We start from the raw sequence: 15,781 nt of genomic DNA, 5'->3' as shown, positions 1-15,781 counted from the left end.
CAGGAGGAAAGATTTGTAACATCATGGCAAGTATACATGGTAATGATTTTTTCAGTCCTTCTCCAAAGGGTCCTACATCCATTTACTTGAGTAATTGTGCACTGAGGAAAGAAGAATACTTAAACAAGTCAAGGACTTTTAGTCACAGTGTCTGTGTTAATATTGATACTCAGATACCCAATTGGCATCCTAGCTTTCCTATCTGGTATGATTGCCCCTTCTTCTAAGAGCAGTGAAGAGGAAGAGCAAGAGGATGAAGTTCTTCAGGGAGAACAAGGAGATTTTAATGATGATGATACTAAACCAGAAAATCTAGGTCACAGGCCTCTCCTCATGGATTCTGAAGATGAGGGAAGAAGAGGAGAAACGTAGCTCTGATTCTGATTATGAGCAGGCTAAAGCAAAGTACAGTGACATGAGCCCTGTCTACAGAGACAAATCTGGCAGTGGACCAACCCAAGATCTTAATACAATACTCCTCACCTCAGCCCAATTATCCTCTGATGTTGGAGTGCAGACTCCTAAACAGGAGTTTGATATATTTGGCGCCATCTCCTTCTTTGCAGTGTGTGCTCAACAGCCCCAGCAAGAAAAGAATGAAAAGAACCTCCCTCAACACAGGTTTCCTGCTGCGGGACTCCAGCAGGAGGAATTTGATGTATTCACAAAGGAGCCTTTTAGCAAGAAGGTGAAAGTACAAGAATGCCATGCGGTGGGGCCTGAGACACATCCCAAAAGCATAGATATATTTGGCTCCTCCCCACTTCAGCCCTTCCTCACATCAACAAGTAAAAGTGAAAGCAACGAGGACATTTTTGGCCTTGTGCCCTTTAAGGAAATAACGGGGAGCCAGCAGCAAAAAGTCAAACAGCGCAGCTTACAGAAAGAAACTGTCCTCTCGCCAAAGGCGCACAAAGCAGGATATGTCCAAAAGTAATGGGAAGGGGCATCATGGCACGCCAACTAGCACAAAGACTTTGAAGCCTACCTACCGCACTCCAGAGAGGGCTCGCGGGCACAAAAAAGTGGGTCGCGGAGACTCTCAAAGCAGCAATGAATTTTTAACCATCTCAGACTCCAAGGAGGACACTGGTGTTGCAGTGACTGATGGGAAAGATAGGGGGAATGTCTTATAACTCAAGGAGAGCCTGTTGGACCCCTTCGGTGCCAAGCCCTTCCATCCTCCAGACCTGTCATGGCACCCTCCACATCAGGGCCTGAGTGACATCCGTGCTGATCACAATACTGTCCTGCTAGGGCGGCCAAGACAAAATTCACTACATGGGTCATTCCATAGTGCAGATGTATTGAAAATGCATGATTTTGGTGCCATGCCCTTTACAGAACTTGTGGTGCAAAGCATCACTCCACATCAGTCCCAACAGTCCTAACCAATCGAATTATACCCACTTGGTGCTGCCTCATTTCCTTCTAAACAGTAGATACTTCCGATGGATTATTGGCATTAACTCCTGTTTCAAAAAAGTATGAATAGTTTTATGAATTTGAAAAAAAAATTAATAGCTGTTTATATCATTCGTTCTTAAAGATCAATCAGAATAGGTGATTTTTAAATAAGCCAAATAGAAAAATGAAGTATCTCTACAGGGTAGTAACTTGATGTCTCTTCCAAGCAGGAGAAAAGGAAGCTAAATTGCCAGCTCTAAGGGTTTCTGCTACTGACATCACAACACAGAAATGCAAGTGTGGTACTTGAGTGAAAGCACATGGCACCTTTCCAGATGTGTAACCACTGAGAAGGGACAGTAAAACTGTTATTTTTAAAGTCAGAATGTCATTTTCGTGTGCATATCCCTAAAATTAGGGTTATTTGTACATACACTAGTTACGTTTGTGAATTTTTTAAGGTCTCTTCTACTTTCCACACAGTTAAAAACAATTTAGTTATCTTAAGATAAGCATTGGAAAGTTGTTATCTGGAGAGTGCAGAGATTTCACTCCATACACCTTTCTCCACAAAGCAGAACCAGAAATAACTGACTATTGTGCCTAAAACTCTGTTTCATGTTAAAAACAAGTGCCATTAATATGGAATATCTAATGATAAATATATGAAATAATGTGTATGTTAATTAACTCAATTTAGCTGTTCCACAATTCACATATTTCAAAACAATGTTATACATGATAAATATGTATAATTTTTGTCAATTAAAACATAAATTTTAAAAATGGACTATTGCTTAGAAGCCTAGAACAAAATACAAAGAGAAATATCTGACATTTGAAAAGAAATAAGCAGAAAAAATGATATAGAAGAAAAAATTCACTACTTTAGAAACACTTTTTATTGTTTATGAATGGCTTCTTGATCCAAATTTTTATTAACATGGCCCTAATAAAGCAGATTACTGGGAAAAATTGGGAGTGAGGACAAGGGTTATATAAACATTTTATTTTAGGAAGAAAATATGTAGCAGAAACTGAATTTTCAAGATATTTACAGTGTGAAATCATTTTGCATTTAATAATGTACTTTATTAGCAACTTCACCAAATATGTCCAAGTTATAAGCAACAATTATTTTTATTAGGTTTGGGGTGTGGAGTAGTTTTAACAAAGTGCACAGAACGGTGACACCCACAAAGTCTTATAGGCAGGATTTGTGCATCTTGCTGCAAGTAACTATGCACTAATACATTAGATCCTAAAATGCATATAAGGTGGACTAGCATCTTAACTCTGCTAGTTGATCGTGTCTTCACTGAAAAGAACCCAGCTACCAATTTGCCTTCTTTTTAACACCACAAATGCTAATTAGAAACTTGAGATTTTATAGAAATTATTTAATGATAGAGACCTCATATGTGAATTAATGTGAATATAGATCTGTGCTTCCTGTGTCTATAAATATTTTGAGTTATAATTAACTGTCCTGTACTATCAGATTAACATTTGGAAGTTTCTAAAACAGTTAATGTTATTTACAAAAAGGAGTGGAAACTCATCAACTGGCACTCTCTTTGATTTTTGTATTTTAAATTAACTCTTCTTTGAACCCCAATTAAAGTATATTTTATGAGTCATTTTATTAGGCATCTCTTAATTATAGTGCCTCAGTGGGATAAGATATTTGCCTATTTTCACAGTTCTGAGCTTGGAAAGAAGCAAAGTATTAGCATTAGGAGAAACACCTAATGTAGATGACGGGTTGATGGGTGCAGCAAACCACCATGGCACATGTATATCTATGTAACAAACCTGCACATTCTGCACATGTATCCCAGAACTTAAACTATAACAATAAAAAAAAGATAAAAATAAACAAAACAAACAAACAAACAAAATGTCTGCTGGGTTTGATAAGAATTGAATCTGCAGATGAGTTTAAGGGGTATTGCCATTTTAACAATATAAAGTCTTTACGGAATGTCATTCTATTTAAGACTTCTTTAATGTTTTAACAATGTTTGTTGTTTTCAGAGTATATGTTTTGCACTTGTTTTGTTACATTTATTCCTAAGGATTTTGTTCTTTTTCAGGATATTGCAAATTAAATCATTCTTTTCATTTCATTTTTGTTTTGCTCATTGCTGCTGTAGAGAAATACAACTGATTTTGTATATTGATCTGGTCTCCTTCCACTGTATTGAAATTGTTTATTATTTCTAATAGTTTGTAGTAGATTACTTAGGATATTCATGCATATATTTATGTCATCTACAAATACAGATTGTCTTACTTCCTTTCAAATCGGGTTGATTTTTATTTCTTTTTCTTACCTAATTGCCCTGACTGGAATCTTCAGTACAATGTGGAATAAAAGTGGTGAAGGCAAACATACGTGTCTTGCTCTGGGTCTTAGAGAGAAAGCTTTTATCATTAATTTTGTTATGTTATATTATATTATCATAATTATGTTAGCTGTGGGTTTTCCATAGATGTCCTTTATCAGCTTTGAGGAAGCTTCCTTCTGTTCCTAGTTTGTTGAGTGTTTTTATCATGAAAGAGTGCTAGATTTTGTCAAACAGTTTTTACTTCTATTGAGGTGATAATTTGATTTTTGTTTTCATTCTTTTGATATGGTGTATTACATTAACTGATTTTCAAATGTAAAACCTTGCAATCCTAGGATAAATCTTACTAGGTCATGCTGTACAATTCTTTTTATATGTTGTTGAATTTGGTTTGTTAATACTTTGCTGAGGATTTTTGTGTCTATACTCATAAGCAATATCGGTATGTAGTTTTCTTTCCTTGTGATATTGTCTGGTTTTGGTATCAAGACAGTAATGCATTCACAGGATCTGTAGGGAAGTGTGCCCTCTTCTTCTAATTTTTGGAAGAGTTTTAGAAATTTGATATAAATTATTAAGTATTGGATAGAATTAACCAGTGAAGTCTATTGTTTCTGGCCTTTTCTTTCTATGAAATTGAACGATTGTTTATTTACATCTCCTTACTCTCTATAGGTCCATTCAGATTTTACATTTTTTCTTGAGTTAGTTTCAGTAGTTTGCGTTCTTCTATGAACTTATCCATTTCACATGTTATCTATTTTGTTGTCATATAATTGTAGATAGTATTTCCTTACACTTCTCTTGTTTTTGTAATGTTGGTAGTAATGGCAACTCTTTCTTTTTATTTTAGTAAATTGAGTATTCTCCTTTTTTCTTGATTTGTGTAGCTCAAGTTTAATCAATTTTGTTAATCTTTTAAAAGAAGCAAGTTTTTCATTACTTCATTTTCTTTGTTGTTTTTCTCTTTTACGTAATATTAATTTCTGACCTAATCTTCATGATTCCATTCTTCTGCTTAATTTGTGTTTATTATTATTTAATCACAAATAAAAATTACATGTATATTATGGTGTACAACATGATTTCTTAAAGTATGTATACATTATATATTAATGATATATACAAAATATATCATTAATGCATTGTTGTAAGTATAGTCACCATGTCAGATAATATTCTTGAACTTATTCCTCTTGTCTAACTAAAATTTTCTATCCTTTAACCAATATCTCCTCTATCTCCCATTTCCTCAACAGGGCTCCTGTCTACACTCTGCTTTTGTGAATCTATCATTTTTAGATTCCACATATAAGTAAGATCATGGAGTTTTTGTCTTTCTGTGCTTGGCTTATTTCTTTTGTTTTTTTTTTGAGACGGAGTCTCGCTCTGTCGCCCAGGCTGGAGTGCAGTGACCGGATCTCAGCTCACTGCAAGCTCCGCCTCCCGGGTTTACGCCATTCTCCTGCCTCAGCCTCCCAAGTAGCTGGGACTACAGCCGCCCGCCACCTCGCCCGGCTAGTTTTTTGTATTTTTTTTAGTAGAGATGGGGTTTCACCGTGTTAGCCAGGATGGTCTCGAACTCCTGACATCGTGATCCACCCGTCTCGGCCTCCCAAAGTGCTGGGATTACAGGCTTGAGCCACCACACCCGGCCAGTGCTTGGCTTATTTCACATAACACATTATCCTCTAGGTTCATCCATGTTGTCCCAGATGACAGGACATCCTTTTTGAAGACTAAAGAGTAATCCATTGTGTATATATAGCACAGTTTCTTTATCCATTCATTTGTCAATGGACATTTAGGTTGAATCCATATTTTAGCTGTTGTGAATAATGTAAATAATATGGGAGTGCAGATATCTCTTGAAATACTGATTACATTTTCTTTGGATATTTACCTAGAAGTCGAATTGCTGGACCATATGGTAATTTTTTTGAGGAACCTCTGTATTGTTTTTGATAATAGTGGTACTGATTTACGATTTACTTTCCCACCAACAGTGTACAATGGTTCCCTTTTCTTTTCGTTCTGCCCAACACTGACCATCTCTTCTCTTTTTGATACTAGCTCACTCTACAGGTGTGATGTGATATTGTGGTTTTTAATTTGCATTTCCTTGATGATTAGTACTGTTGAGCTTTTTTTTTTTTTTCATATATCTAATGGCCATCTGTATGTCTTCTTTGGAAAATAACCAGTTAGGTCTTTTTTGTCCATTGTTTAATTGGGTTATTTGTTTTCTTACTATTGAGTTCTTTGAGTTCCTTATATATTTTGTATATTAACTTTTTGTCAGATGTGTGGATTACAAATATTTTCTCCCATTTTATGGGTTGTCTCTTCACTTTGTTTCCTTTGCTGTGCGTAAGCTTTTTAATTTGTTGTAATAGCATTTGTCCATTTTTAATTTTGTTACCTGTGCTTTTGGAGTTTAGCCAAGAAATCATTGCCCACACCAGTGACAAAGAACTTTTCCCCTATGTTTTCTTCTGGTAATTTTACAGTTTCGGGTTTTACATTTAAGGCTTTTATCCATTTTGAGTTGATATTTTGTATATAGTGTGAAATAAGGATCTGATTTTATTCTTCTTTATTCTTCTGTGTATGTATATCCGGTTGTCCCAACACCATTTATCAAAGAGACTGTCCTTTCCCCATTGTGTGTTCTTGGCACCTTTGTCAAACATCAGTTGACTGTAAATGTGTGGATTTATTTCTGGGCTCTCTGTTCTGTTCCATTAGTCTATTTGTCTGTTTTTATGTTAGTATCAAGTTGTTTTGACTACTATAACTTTATAGATTTTAAAATCAGGAAATGTGATACCTCCAGCTTTATTCTTTTTGCTCAAGATTACTTTGGTTATTCAGAATCTTCTATAGTTCCATACAAATTGTCGGGTTGTTCTATTTCTGTGAAAAATGTCATTGAAGTTTTGATATGGATGGCATAAAATCTGTAGATTGCTTTGATTAGTATGGGCATTTTAACAATATTAATTCTTCCAACTTATAAACACAAGATACATTTCTAGTTATTTGCATTTTCTTTAGTTTCTTTCATCAATGTTTTATACTTTTTACTGTACAGATCTCTCACCTTCATGGTTAAATTTATTCCTAAGAGTTTTAGTTTTATAGCTATTGTAAACTATATTGTTTTGTTGATTACTTTTTCAGAAATTTGTTGTTAGTGTGTAGAAACACTTCAGATTTTGTATCTTGATTTTGTATCCTGTAAATTTTCAGAAGATGTTTATTAGGTCCAATTGTTCTTTCGTGGAGCCTTTATAGTTTTCTAAATAAGATCTTGCTATCAGCAAACAGAAATAATTTCACTTGTTCCTTTCTGAAATAGAAGCCTTTTATTTTATCTTCACTAACTGCTCTTGCTAGGAATTCCAATATTGAATAGAGGTGATAAGAGTGGGCATCTTTGTCTAGTTCCTGATCACAGAGAAAAAGATTTTAGCTTTTTCCCATAGAGTATGATGTCAGCTGTGGGCTGTTATATACAAATAGCTTTTATTGTGTTGACATACATTCCTTCTACACATAATTTGTTGAGGCTTTTTATTATAAAAGTATGTTTTGTCAAGTGTTTCTGCACCTATTAAGATGATCAATTGGCTTTTGACTTTTATCCTACTAATGTGATATACCATATTTATTAATCTGCATATGTTGAACCATTCTTTCCTCCCTGGGATGAATACCATTTGGTCACCGTGAATAATCCATTAATGCGTTGTTGAATTGAGTTTGCTGGCATTTTGTTCAGGATTTTGTGTCTATGTTCATCGGGAATATTGGCCTGTAGTTTTCTTTTCCTGTAGTGTCCTGTCTGGGTTTGGTATCCGTGTAATGCCTACCTCAAAATGAGTTTGAATGTATTCCCTCCTCCTCAATTTTGTGGAATAGTTTGAGAAGGATTGGTATTAGTTCTTTCTTAAATGTTTGGTATAATTCAGCAGTGAGGTCATCAGGTCCTGGGCTTTTCTATGTTGGGAGGTTTTGGATTACTCATTTAATATAACTTATTTGTTACTGGTCTATACAGATTTTCTGTTTCTTCATGATTCAGTCTCAGTAGGCTGTATGTTTTTAGGAATGTATCCATTTTTCTATGTTATCAAATTTTTTTTGGACTATAATTGCTCACAGTAGTTTCTTATGACTCTTCATATTTCTGTAGTATCAGTTGTAATGTCTTCTCTTTCATTTACGATTTTCTTCATTTCAGTCTTCTGTCTTTCTTAGTCCAGCTAAAAGTTTGTCAATTTTGCTTATCTTTTCAAAATTCTTCGCTTATATTTTCAAAATACACCCTTTCTGTTGTTTTTCTAGTCTCTATTCATTTTTGTTCCTGCTCTGACCTTTATTCCCTTTCTGCCAGCTTTCAATTCAGGCTGGTCTTTTTTAGAGTTCCCTGAGGTATAATGTTAGTTTGGATTTTTAAGTCTTTTTTCTTTTTTGATGTAGGCATTTATTGCTATAAAGTCCCCTCTTAGAACTGCTTTTGCCACATCCCATAAATTTGGCGTGCTGTTTCCACTTTCTTTTGTCTGAAGATATTTTTCGATTCCTTTTAATTTCTTCTTGACTCTGTTCAGGAGCATGTTGTTTAATTTCCACATATTTGTGAATTCTCCAGTTTTTCTTCTGTTATTGATTTCCAGATTCATACCATTATAGTTACTGGGATTCCTGGGGCAGGCCTGGATCCTGATTCTGCTGGACTGTCAGGGGTGGCCTCAAGCTTGGGTCTATGCATGCCAACCTGGTTCTGGAGTGGGGATGGAGGCTAGGTCCACAAGTGTTGGCCTGGAGTCTGGGGCTGAAGAGACTGACCAGGCATTGGTACGGGGGATGCCTGAAGTTTGGGCCCATGTGGGCCAGTCTGGTACTGGGCCAATCTGGAGTCTGGGTTGGGCCTAAAACTTGAGTCTCCAGGGGCTAGCCCGGACCCTGAGGCTGCAGGAGTAGGCATGGTGCTTGTACCTTTTGATTCCACGCTAGCAGTGCAGTAAGCCTAAAGCCTGGGGCTTCAGGGGCCAGCCTAGTGCTAGAGCAGGCCTGGAGCCTGGGTCTGCAGATGCTGGCTTGGAGTCTGGAGATGTGGTGACTAGCCTGGCACTGTGGCGGACTGCTTCCTAGGTTACTAAAGGCTAGCCTGGAGCTAGGGTCTAGAAGTGTTGGTCTGGTGCAGAGGAGGGCCTGGAAACTAGGTCCATGGGTATCTGTCTGGAGTCTGGGGCTATAGGGCCTGGCCTGGCAGTGGAGCAGGCCTAGAAACTGGGTACTTAAGGTCATGGCTGGGTCCTAGGGCTGTGGGTGCTGGCCTGGTGCCTGGGACTGCCAAGGTTATCCTGGAGCTGGGGCCTGGGTGTACTGGCCTGGAGGTTCCATCCATAAGTGCTGGCTTGAAGCCTGGGGGCATGACTCTTGGCTACACTCACCAGGAATTTAGTCAATTCAAGTTGGAATTGGAGGGGACAAGAAATGCTGGCAGCCTGACACTCCAGGTGAGATATAATAAGCCTTGACTGGGAGCTAGACACAGACCTTATACCCTTCATTAAAATGTTCTTAAAATGGATCATAGACCTAAGTGTAAAATGAAAAACTATAAAACTCCTGCAAAATAGCATAGGAGAAAATCTGGTTGACCTAGGGTTTAGCAATGACTTTTTAGATGCAATACCAAAAGTACAACCAATGCAAGAAATAATAAATTGAACTTCATTAAAATTAAAAACTTCTACCCTGTGACACTGTAAAAAGAATGAGAAGATAAGCCACAGACTGAGATAAAATATTTGCAAAGGACATTCTGATTGAGAACTTTTATCCAAAATATACAAAGAACTCTTTAAACTCAACAAGAAAATAAACCTGATTTCTTTTATGTTTTAAATAAATTTTATTATCTATATTTAAGGTATACAACACAATGTAAATGAAACATATATATAGTAAAACTATAGTGGAACAATGAACATATCCATCATCTCACATAGTTACTGATTATTCCCCCACTGGAAAGAGTAGGTATAATCTACTCATTTAGCAAAAATTCCTGAACACAATATACAATATGTATTAACTATAGTCCTCATGTTGTACATTTGAACTTTGATCTTTTCACTTGTTCATCCTGTATATTTACTACTTTGCATCCTGTGACCTACATCTCATTTCCTCCACCTTATCCTGACCTTGGTAATTACTGTTTTATTCTCTATCTCTATATATTTAACCTTTTTTTTTCTTGATTCCACATACAAGTGAGATCGCGCAGTATTTTCCTTTCTGTGTCTGGCTTATTTCATTTAGCATAATGTCTTCTAGGTCTATCCATGTTTTGGCAAATGACAGGACTGCCTTCTTTTTAAAGGCTAAATAATATTCGAATTATCTATCTATTTATCTATCTATATCACAGTTTCTTTATCCATTTGCCCATTGATGAACACCTAGGTTGTGTCTGTATCTTGACTATTGTGAATTGTGCTGCAATAAATTTGAGAGTGCAGAGATAATCTCATTTCCTTTGGGGATATACCAGAAGAGGGATTGCTGGGTCATACGGTAGTTCTATTTTTAATTTACTTTGGAACCTCCATACTATCTTCCATAATGGCTGCATCAATCTATACTACATTCCCACCAACAGTGTACAAGTGCTCCCTCCTCTCCACACCATCACCAACACTTGTTAGCTCTTGTCTTTTTGATAATAGCTATCCTAACAGGTATGAGGTGGTATCTCAAAGTAGTTTTGATTTGCATTTTCCCGATGATTGGTGATACTGAGCACCATTTCATATACCTGTTGGTCATTTTCTGTCATCTTTGAAGAAATGTCTATTCAAGTCCTTTCCCCACTTTTTTACCAGGTTATATGTTGTCTTGCTATTGAGTTGTATGAGTTCTTCCTAAATCCTGAATATTAAACCCTTGTCTGATATATGGTTTGCAAATGTTTTCTCCTTATCTTCACATTGCCTTTTCATTTTGTTGATTGTTTTTGTTCTGTGTAGAAGTTTTTTAGATTGATATAATTTCATTTATTTATTGTTGTTTTTGTAGCCTGAGGTTTTGGTGTGATATCCAAGAAAGCGTTGCCAAAGTCAGTGTCAAAGAGCTTTTCCCTTATGTTTTCTTCTGGAGATTTATGGCTTCAGGTCTTACATTCAGGTCTTTTATCCATTTTGGATTGATTTTTGTGTATGGTGTAACATAAGAGTCTAATTTCACTCTTTTGCATGTGGAAATTCTAGCACCTATTTATTGAAGAGACTAACCTTTTCTCACTTTGTCTTTTTGGTGCTCTTGTCAAAAATTCATTGACCATACATGTTTGGATTTATTTCTGGCTCTCTATTCTATTTAACTGTTATGTGTATCTCTCATGCCAATACTATATTGTTTTGATTACTCTTGTTTTGTAATATAAATTTAAATCAGGAAGTTTGATGCCTCCAGGATTTTTTTTTTCTCAGAATTGCTTTCGTTATTTGGGATCTTTTGTGGATCCACAGAAATTGTATGATTTTTTTTTCTATTTCTGTGAAGAATGCTGATGAGATTTTGATAGGGATTGCATTGAATCTACATATTGCTTTAGGTAGTATAGACACTTTAACAACATTAATTCTTCCAGTCTATGAGCATGGAATTTCTTTTCATTTATATGTGTCCTCTTCAATGTATTTCATCAATGTTTTGTGGTTTTCAGTGTGCAGGTTATACTGATGCACTTTCATCTTCTTGGTCAAATTTATTCTTAAGTGTTTTATGTTATCATAAATGAGATTGTTTTCTTGATTTCTCAGCTAGGTTGTTATTTGTGAATAAAATGGCCATGGATTTTTGTATATTAATTTTATATCCTGCAACTTTACTGAATTCATTTACTGGATCTAATAGTTTTTTTTTTTTTTTTTTGGTGGAGTCTTTGGAGTTTTCTACATATAGGATCATATAATGTGCAAAGAGAGGTCATTTTACTTCTTCCTTTCCAATTTGGGTATCTTTAATTTCTTTTTCTTGTCTAATTGCTCTTGATAGTATTTCCAGTACTATGTTGAATAGAAGTGGGGGGAGTGGGTAATAACTGATTTTTAAATGTACAAACATCTAAAAAGGACACCTCACCAAAGAAGATATATATATGGAAAATAGGCATATGAAAAGAAGCTCAAGGTGATATGAGTTGTCTTCCAAAAGGTAATGAAAAATGCATATTATGAAAAAATTATGGAGTCCAAATTTTTTATACCAAAATCAGCTCATACTAACTTGCTATAACATGCCTGAACAGGATCTAGTTTGAGGCACTAAAAAGATAAGGCGTAAGTTTGAAAAGAGCACCTGTCAGAGCAACATAAATTCTACTAAAATTGAAGCAAAAACAAACATCAAATTTAGTGTGAAGCTTGGGTGGAAGAATGGTAAAATCACTGATGCTTTATGAGAAGTTTATGGGGATGATTCCCCAAAAGAAATCAGCAGTTTGCAAATGGATAACTCATTTTAAGAAGGGATGAGATGATGCTGAAGATGAAGCACATAGCAGCATGCCTTCCACATCATTTTTTGAAAAAAATTATGTCCATGCCCTAATTGAAGAAGACCAAGAATTAACAGCACAAACAATAGTCAACACCATAGATATCTAAATTGGCTTAGCTTACACTATTCTGACTGAAAAATTAAAGTTGAGCAAACTTCCCACTCAATGGGTACCAAAACTGTTGTGCCCAGATCAGCTGCAGACAAGAGCTGAGCTTTCAATGGAAATTTTAACAAGTAGGATCAAGATCCTGTAGCAATTTCTTGAAGAATTATAACAGGAGGCAAAACATGGCTTTACCAGTATGATCCTAAAGATAAAGCACAATGAAAGCAATGGTTACCAAGAAGCGGAAGTGGTCCGGTCAAAGCAAAAGTGGACTGGTCAAGAACAAAGGTCATGGCAATAGTTTTTTGGAATGTTTAAGGAATTTTTCTTGTTGGTTTTCTGGAGGGCCAAAGAACAATAACATCTGCTTATTATGAAAGTGTTTTGAAAAAGCCAAAGCTTTAGCAGAAAAACACCTGGGAAAACTTCACTAGAGAGTCCTTCCCCATGACAATGCTCCTGCTCATTCCCCTCATCAAACAAGGGCAATTTTGTGAGAGCTTGGATGGGAAATCATTAGGCATTCATCCAACTTACAGTCCTGATTTGGCTCCTTCTGACTTTTTTGTTTCAAAATCTTAACAAATCTTTAAATTGCACATATTTTTCTTCAGTTCATAACGTAAAAAAGACTGCATTGACCTGATTAAATTCTCAGAACCCTCAGTTCCTTAGGGATGAATCAAATGGCTGGTATCATTGCTTACAAAATATCTTGAACTTGATGGAGCTTATGTTAAGAAGTTTATATTTTTTACTTTTACCTTTTAGTTCAATTTTTCCATCAATTTTTGAAGTCCCCTCATACATCATCAGGGAATTGCAAATTAAAACAACAATAAGATGCCACTATGCACCTGAAAGAACAGCCAAAATCTAGAACACTGACCACACCAAATGCTGTAGAGGTTGTGAAGCATAAGGAACTCCCATTCACTGTTCGTGGAAATGCAAAATGATACAGTCACTTTGGAAGAGAGTTTGCAGTTTCCTACAAACCTAAACATAGAATTGCTATGCTATCTAGCAATTATATTCCTAGGTATTTAACCAAATGAGTGGAAATTCATGATAACACAAAAACCTGCAAATGAATGTTTATAACAGCTTTATTAATATTGGCCAAAACTTGGAAGCAACCAAGATGTCCCTCAATAGGTGCACAGACAAACATTTTATGGCCCATGCATAAAATGAAACATTATTCAGCAATAAAAGGAAATGAGGTATAAAGCCATGAAGAGACATGAGAGAAATTTAAATTCATATTGCTAAATGAGAGAAGCCAGTTTGTCAGTTTATTTTATAAATCAGGATATGGTTTATTTTGGTGAACATTCCATGTGTACCTGCAAAAACTGTGAATTCTATCACTTTTGGTTATAGTGTTCTATAAGTGTCCATTAGGACAAGTTTATTCTAGTGTTGTTCAGATCTATCCTTATTAACTTTTTAGCTAATTTATTTAGCTAAAATTAATTTTTAGCTAATTTTTTATTAATTATTAAGAGTAAAGCATTGAAATCCCAAATATAATTGTGGATTTGTCAATTTCCCCTTGCAGTTCTGTCAATTTTTACTTCCGGTATTGTTGTCTTTATCAGAGGGCAATTCGCCAAGCAGTGCCCTCTTTCTCTCTGATAATATTCCTTCTTCTGAAGTCCACTTTTGTTTATATTAATATTATCATAACAACTTTTTTTGACTAGCGTTTGCACAATATATTATCCCTTTCTTTTTATTTACAGTGAGTTACTGGTAGAAAGCATATATTTGGGTCTCTAGGAAGAATTTAATACTTTAATATCTTGTGACTATATAAGATTTCTGTATTTTCTTGAGTAGGTTTTGATAATTTATATTTTGCTAGAAATTTGTCTATTTCCTCTAAACTTTCAAACCCTATTGGCATAAATTGTTAACACTGTCCCTTAATCTTTTTAATCTTTATGGTGTTTTTCAATATGTTTCCCCTTTTCTTTCATAATATTATTTCTATATACTTTTCTTTTGTCTTGATGTATCTGCCAAATGTTTGTCTATTTTATTACAAAACTAAAATAATCAAAACAATCTGATACTGGCATAAAGATAAACATTTAGACCAATAGAATAGAATTAAGACTGCAGAAATAAACTCATACATATATCTTCAATTGAATTTCTACAAGGGTGTTGGGACCTTATACCATCAGAAAATAATATTTTTCAACAAATCACTTTGAGTCAATTGCATAGACACATGCAAAACAATGAAGCTGAACTCCTAGCACACACCATATTGAAAATTAACTTCAACTGATTACAGACCTGAATACAAGAGCTAAAACTAAAAATTATAGAAGAAAAAATAAGAGTAACTCTTCATGATCTTTAATTTAACAATGAATTCTCAATAATGATACCAAAACACAAGCAACAAAAAATAAAGTAAAAAGACAAAAGACAACCCACAAAATGGTAGAAAATATGTGCAAATTACATATCTAATAAGGATCTGTTATCCAGATTATAACTCTTACAACCTAACAACAAAAAGACAATAACTCATTTAGAAACTGCCAAAGACTTGAATAGACATTTCTTTAAAGAAGATATACTAATGGCCAAGAAGCACATGAAAAGATGCTCAACATCACTAATCATTTAGGGAAATGCAAAATAAAATCACAATGAGATACCACTTTACACCTACTAGGATGGCTATAATCAAAAAGAAAAACAGAAAATAATAAAGGGTTCTCAGGATGTGGAGAAATTTGTAACTTCATACATTGCTAGTAGGAATATACAATGGCACAGCCACCATGGAGAACAGTTGGGAAGTTCCTCAAAAAGTTGAACAGAATTACAATATGACCCAGCAATTCCATTCCTGGATATATACTAAAGAAAAATAAAAACTTGTGTCCACTGAAACCTTGTACACAAATATTCACAGCAATATTATTCATAATAGCTAAAATAAGTAGAAACAACCAATGGATAAATGGATAAACAAAATATGTTATAAATGAAATGTTTTTCTCCATGAAAATGAATGAAGGTTGGGCGTGGTGGCTCACACCTGTAATCCCAGCACTTTGGGAGGCTGAGGCGGGTGGATCACCTGAGGTCAGGAGTTTGAGACCAGCCTGGCCAACATGGTGAAACTCTGTCTCTACTAAAAATACAAAAAAATTAGCCGGACATGGTGCCGGGCACCTGTAATCCTGGCTACTTGGGAAGCCAAGGCAGAAGAATCGCTTGAACCCAGGAGGCAGAGGTTGCAGTGAGCCGAGACTGCACCACTGCACTCCAGCCTGGGCAACAAGAATGGAACTCCATCTCAAAA

General features: G+C 35.4%; 1 pseudogene; it reads left to right on the top strand.

Annotated features, from left to right (window-relative positions):
• The first annotated feature begins 207 nt into the window (after nt 1-207).
• LOC111536195 lies at nt 208-1,442 on the top strand (annotated as a pseudogene).
• The last annotated feature ends 14,339 nt before the right edge of the window (nt 1,443-15,781 follow it).

This window comes from Piliocolobus tephrosceles, chromosome 12 (genome assembly GCF_002776525.5).
Source record: "Piliocolobus tephrosceles isolate RC106 chromosome 12, ASM277652v3, whole genome shotgun sequence".
NCBI lineage: Eukaryota > Metazoa > Chordata > Mammalia > Primates > Cercopithecidae > Piliocolobus > Piliocolobus tephrosceles.
This window is presented reverse-complemented; position numbering and strand designations above follow the sequence as displayed.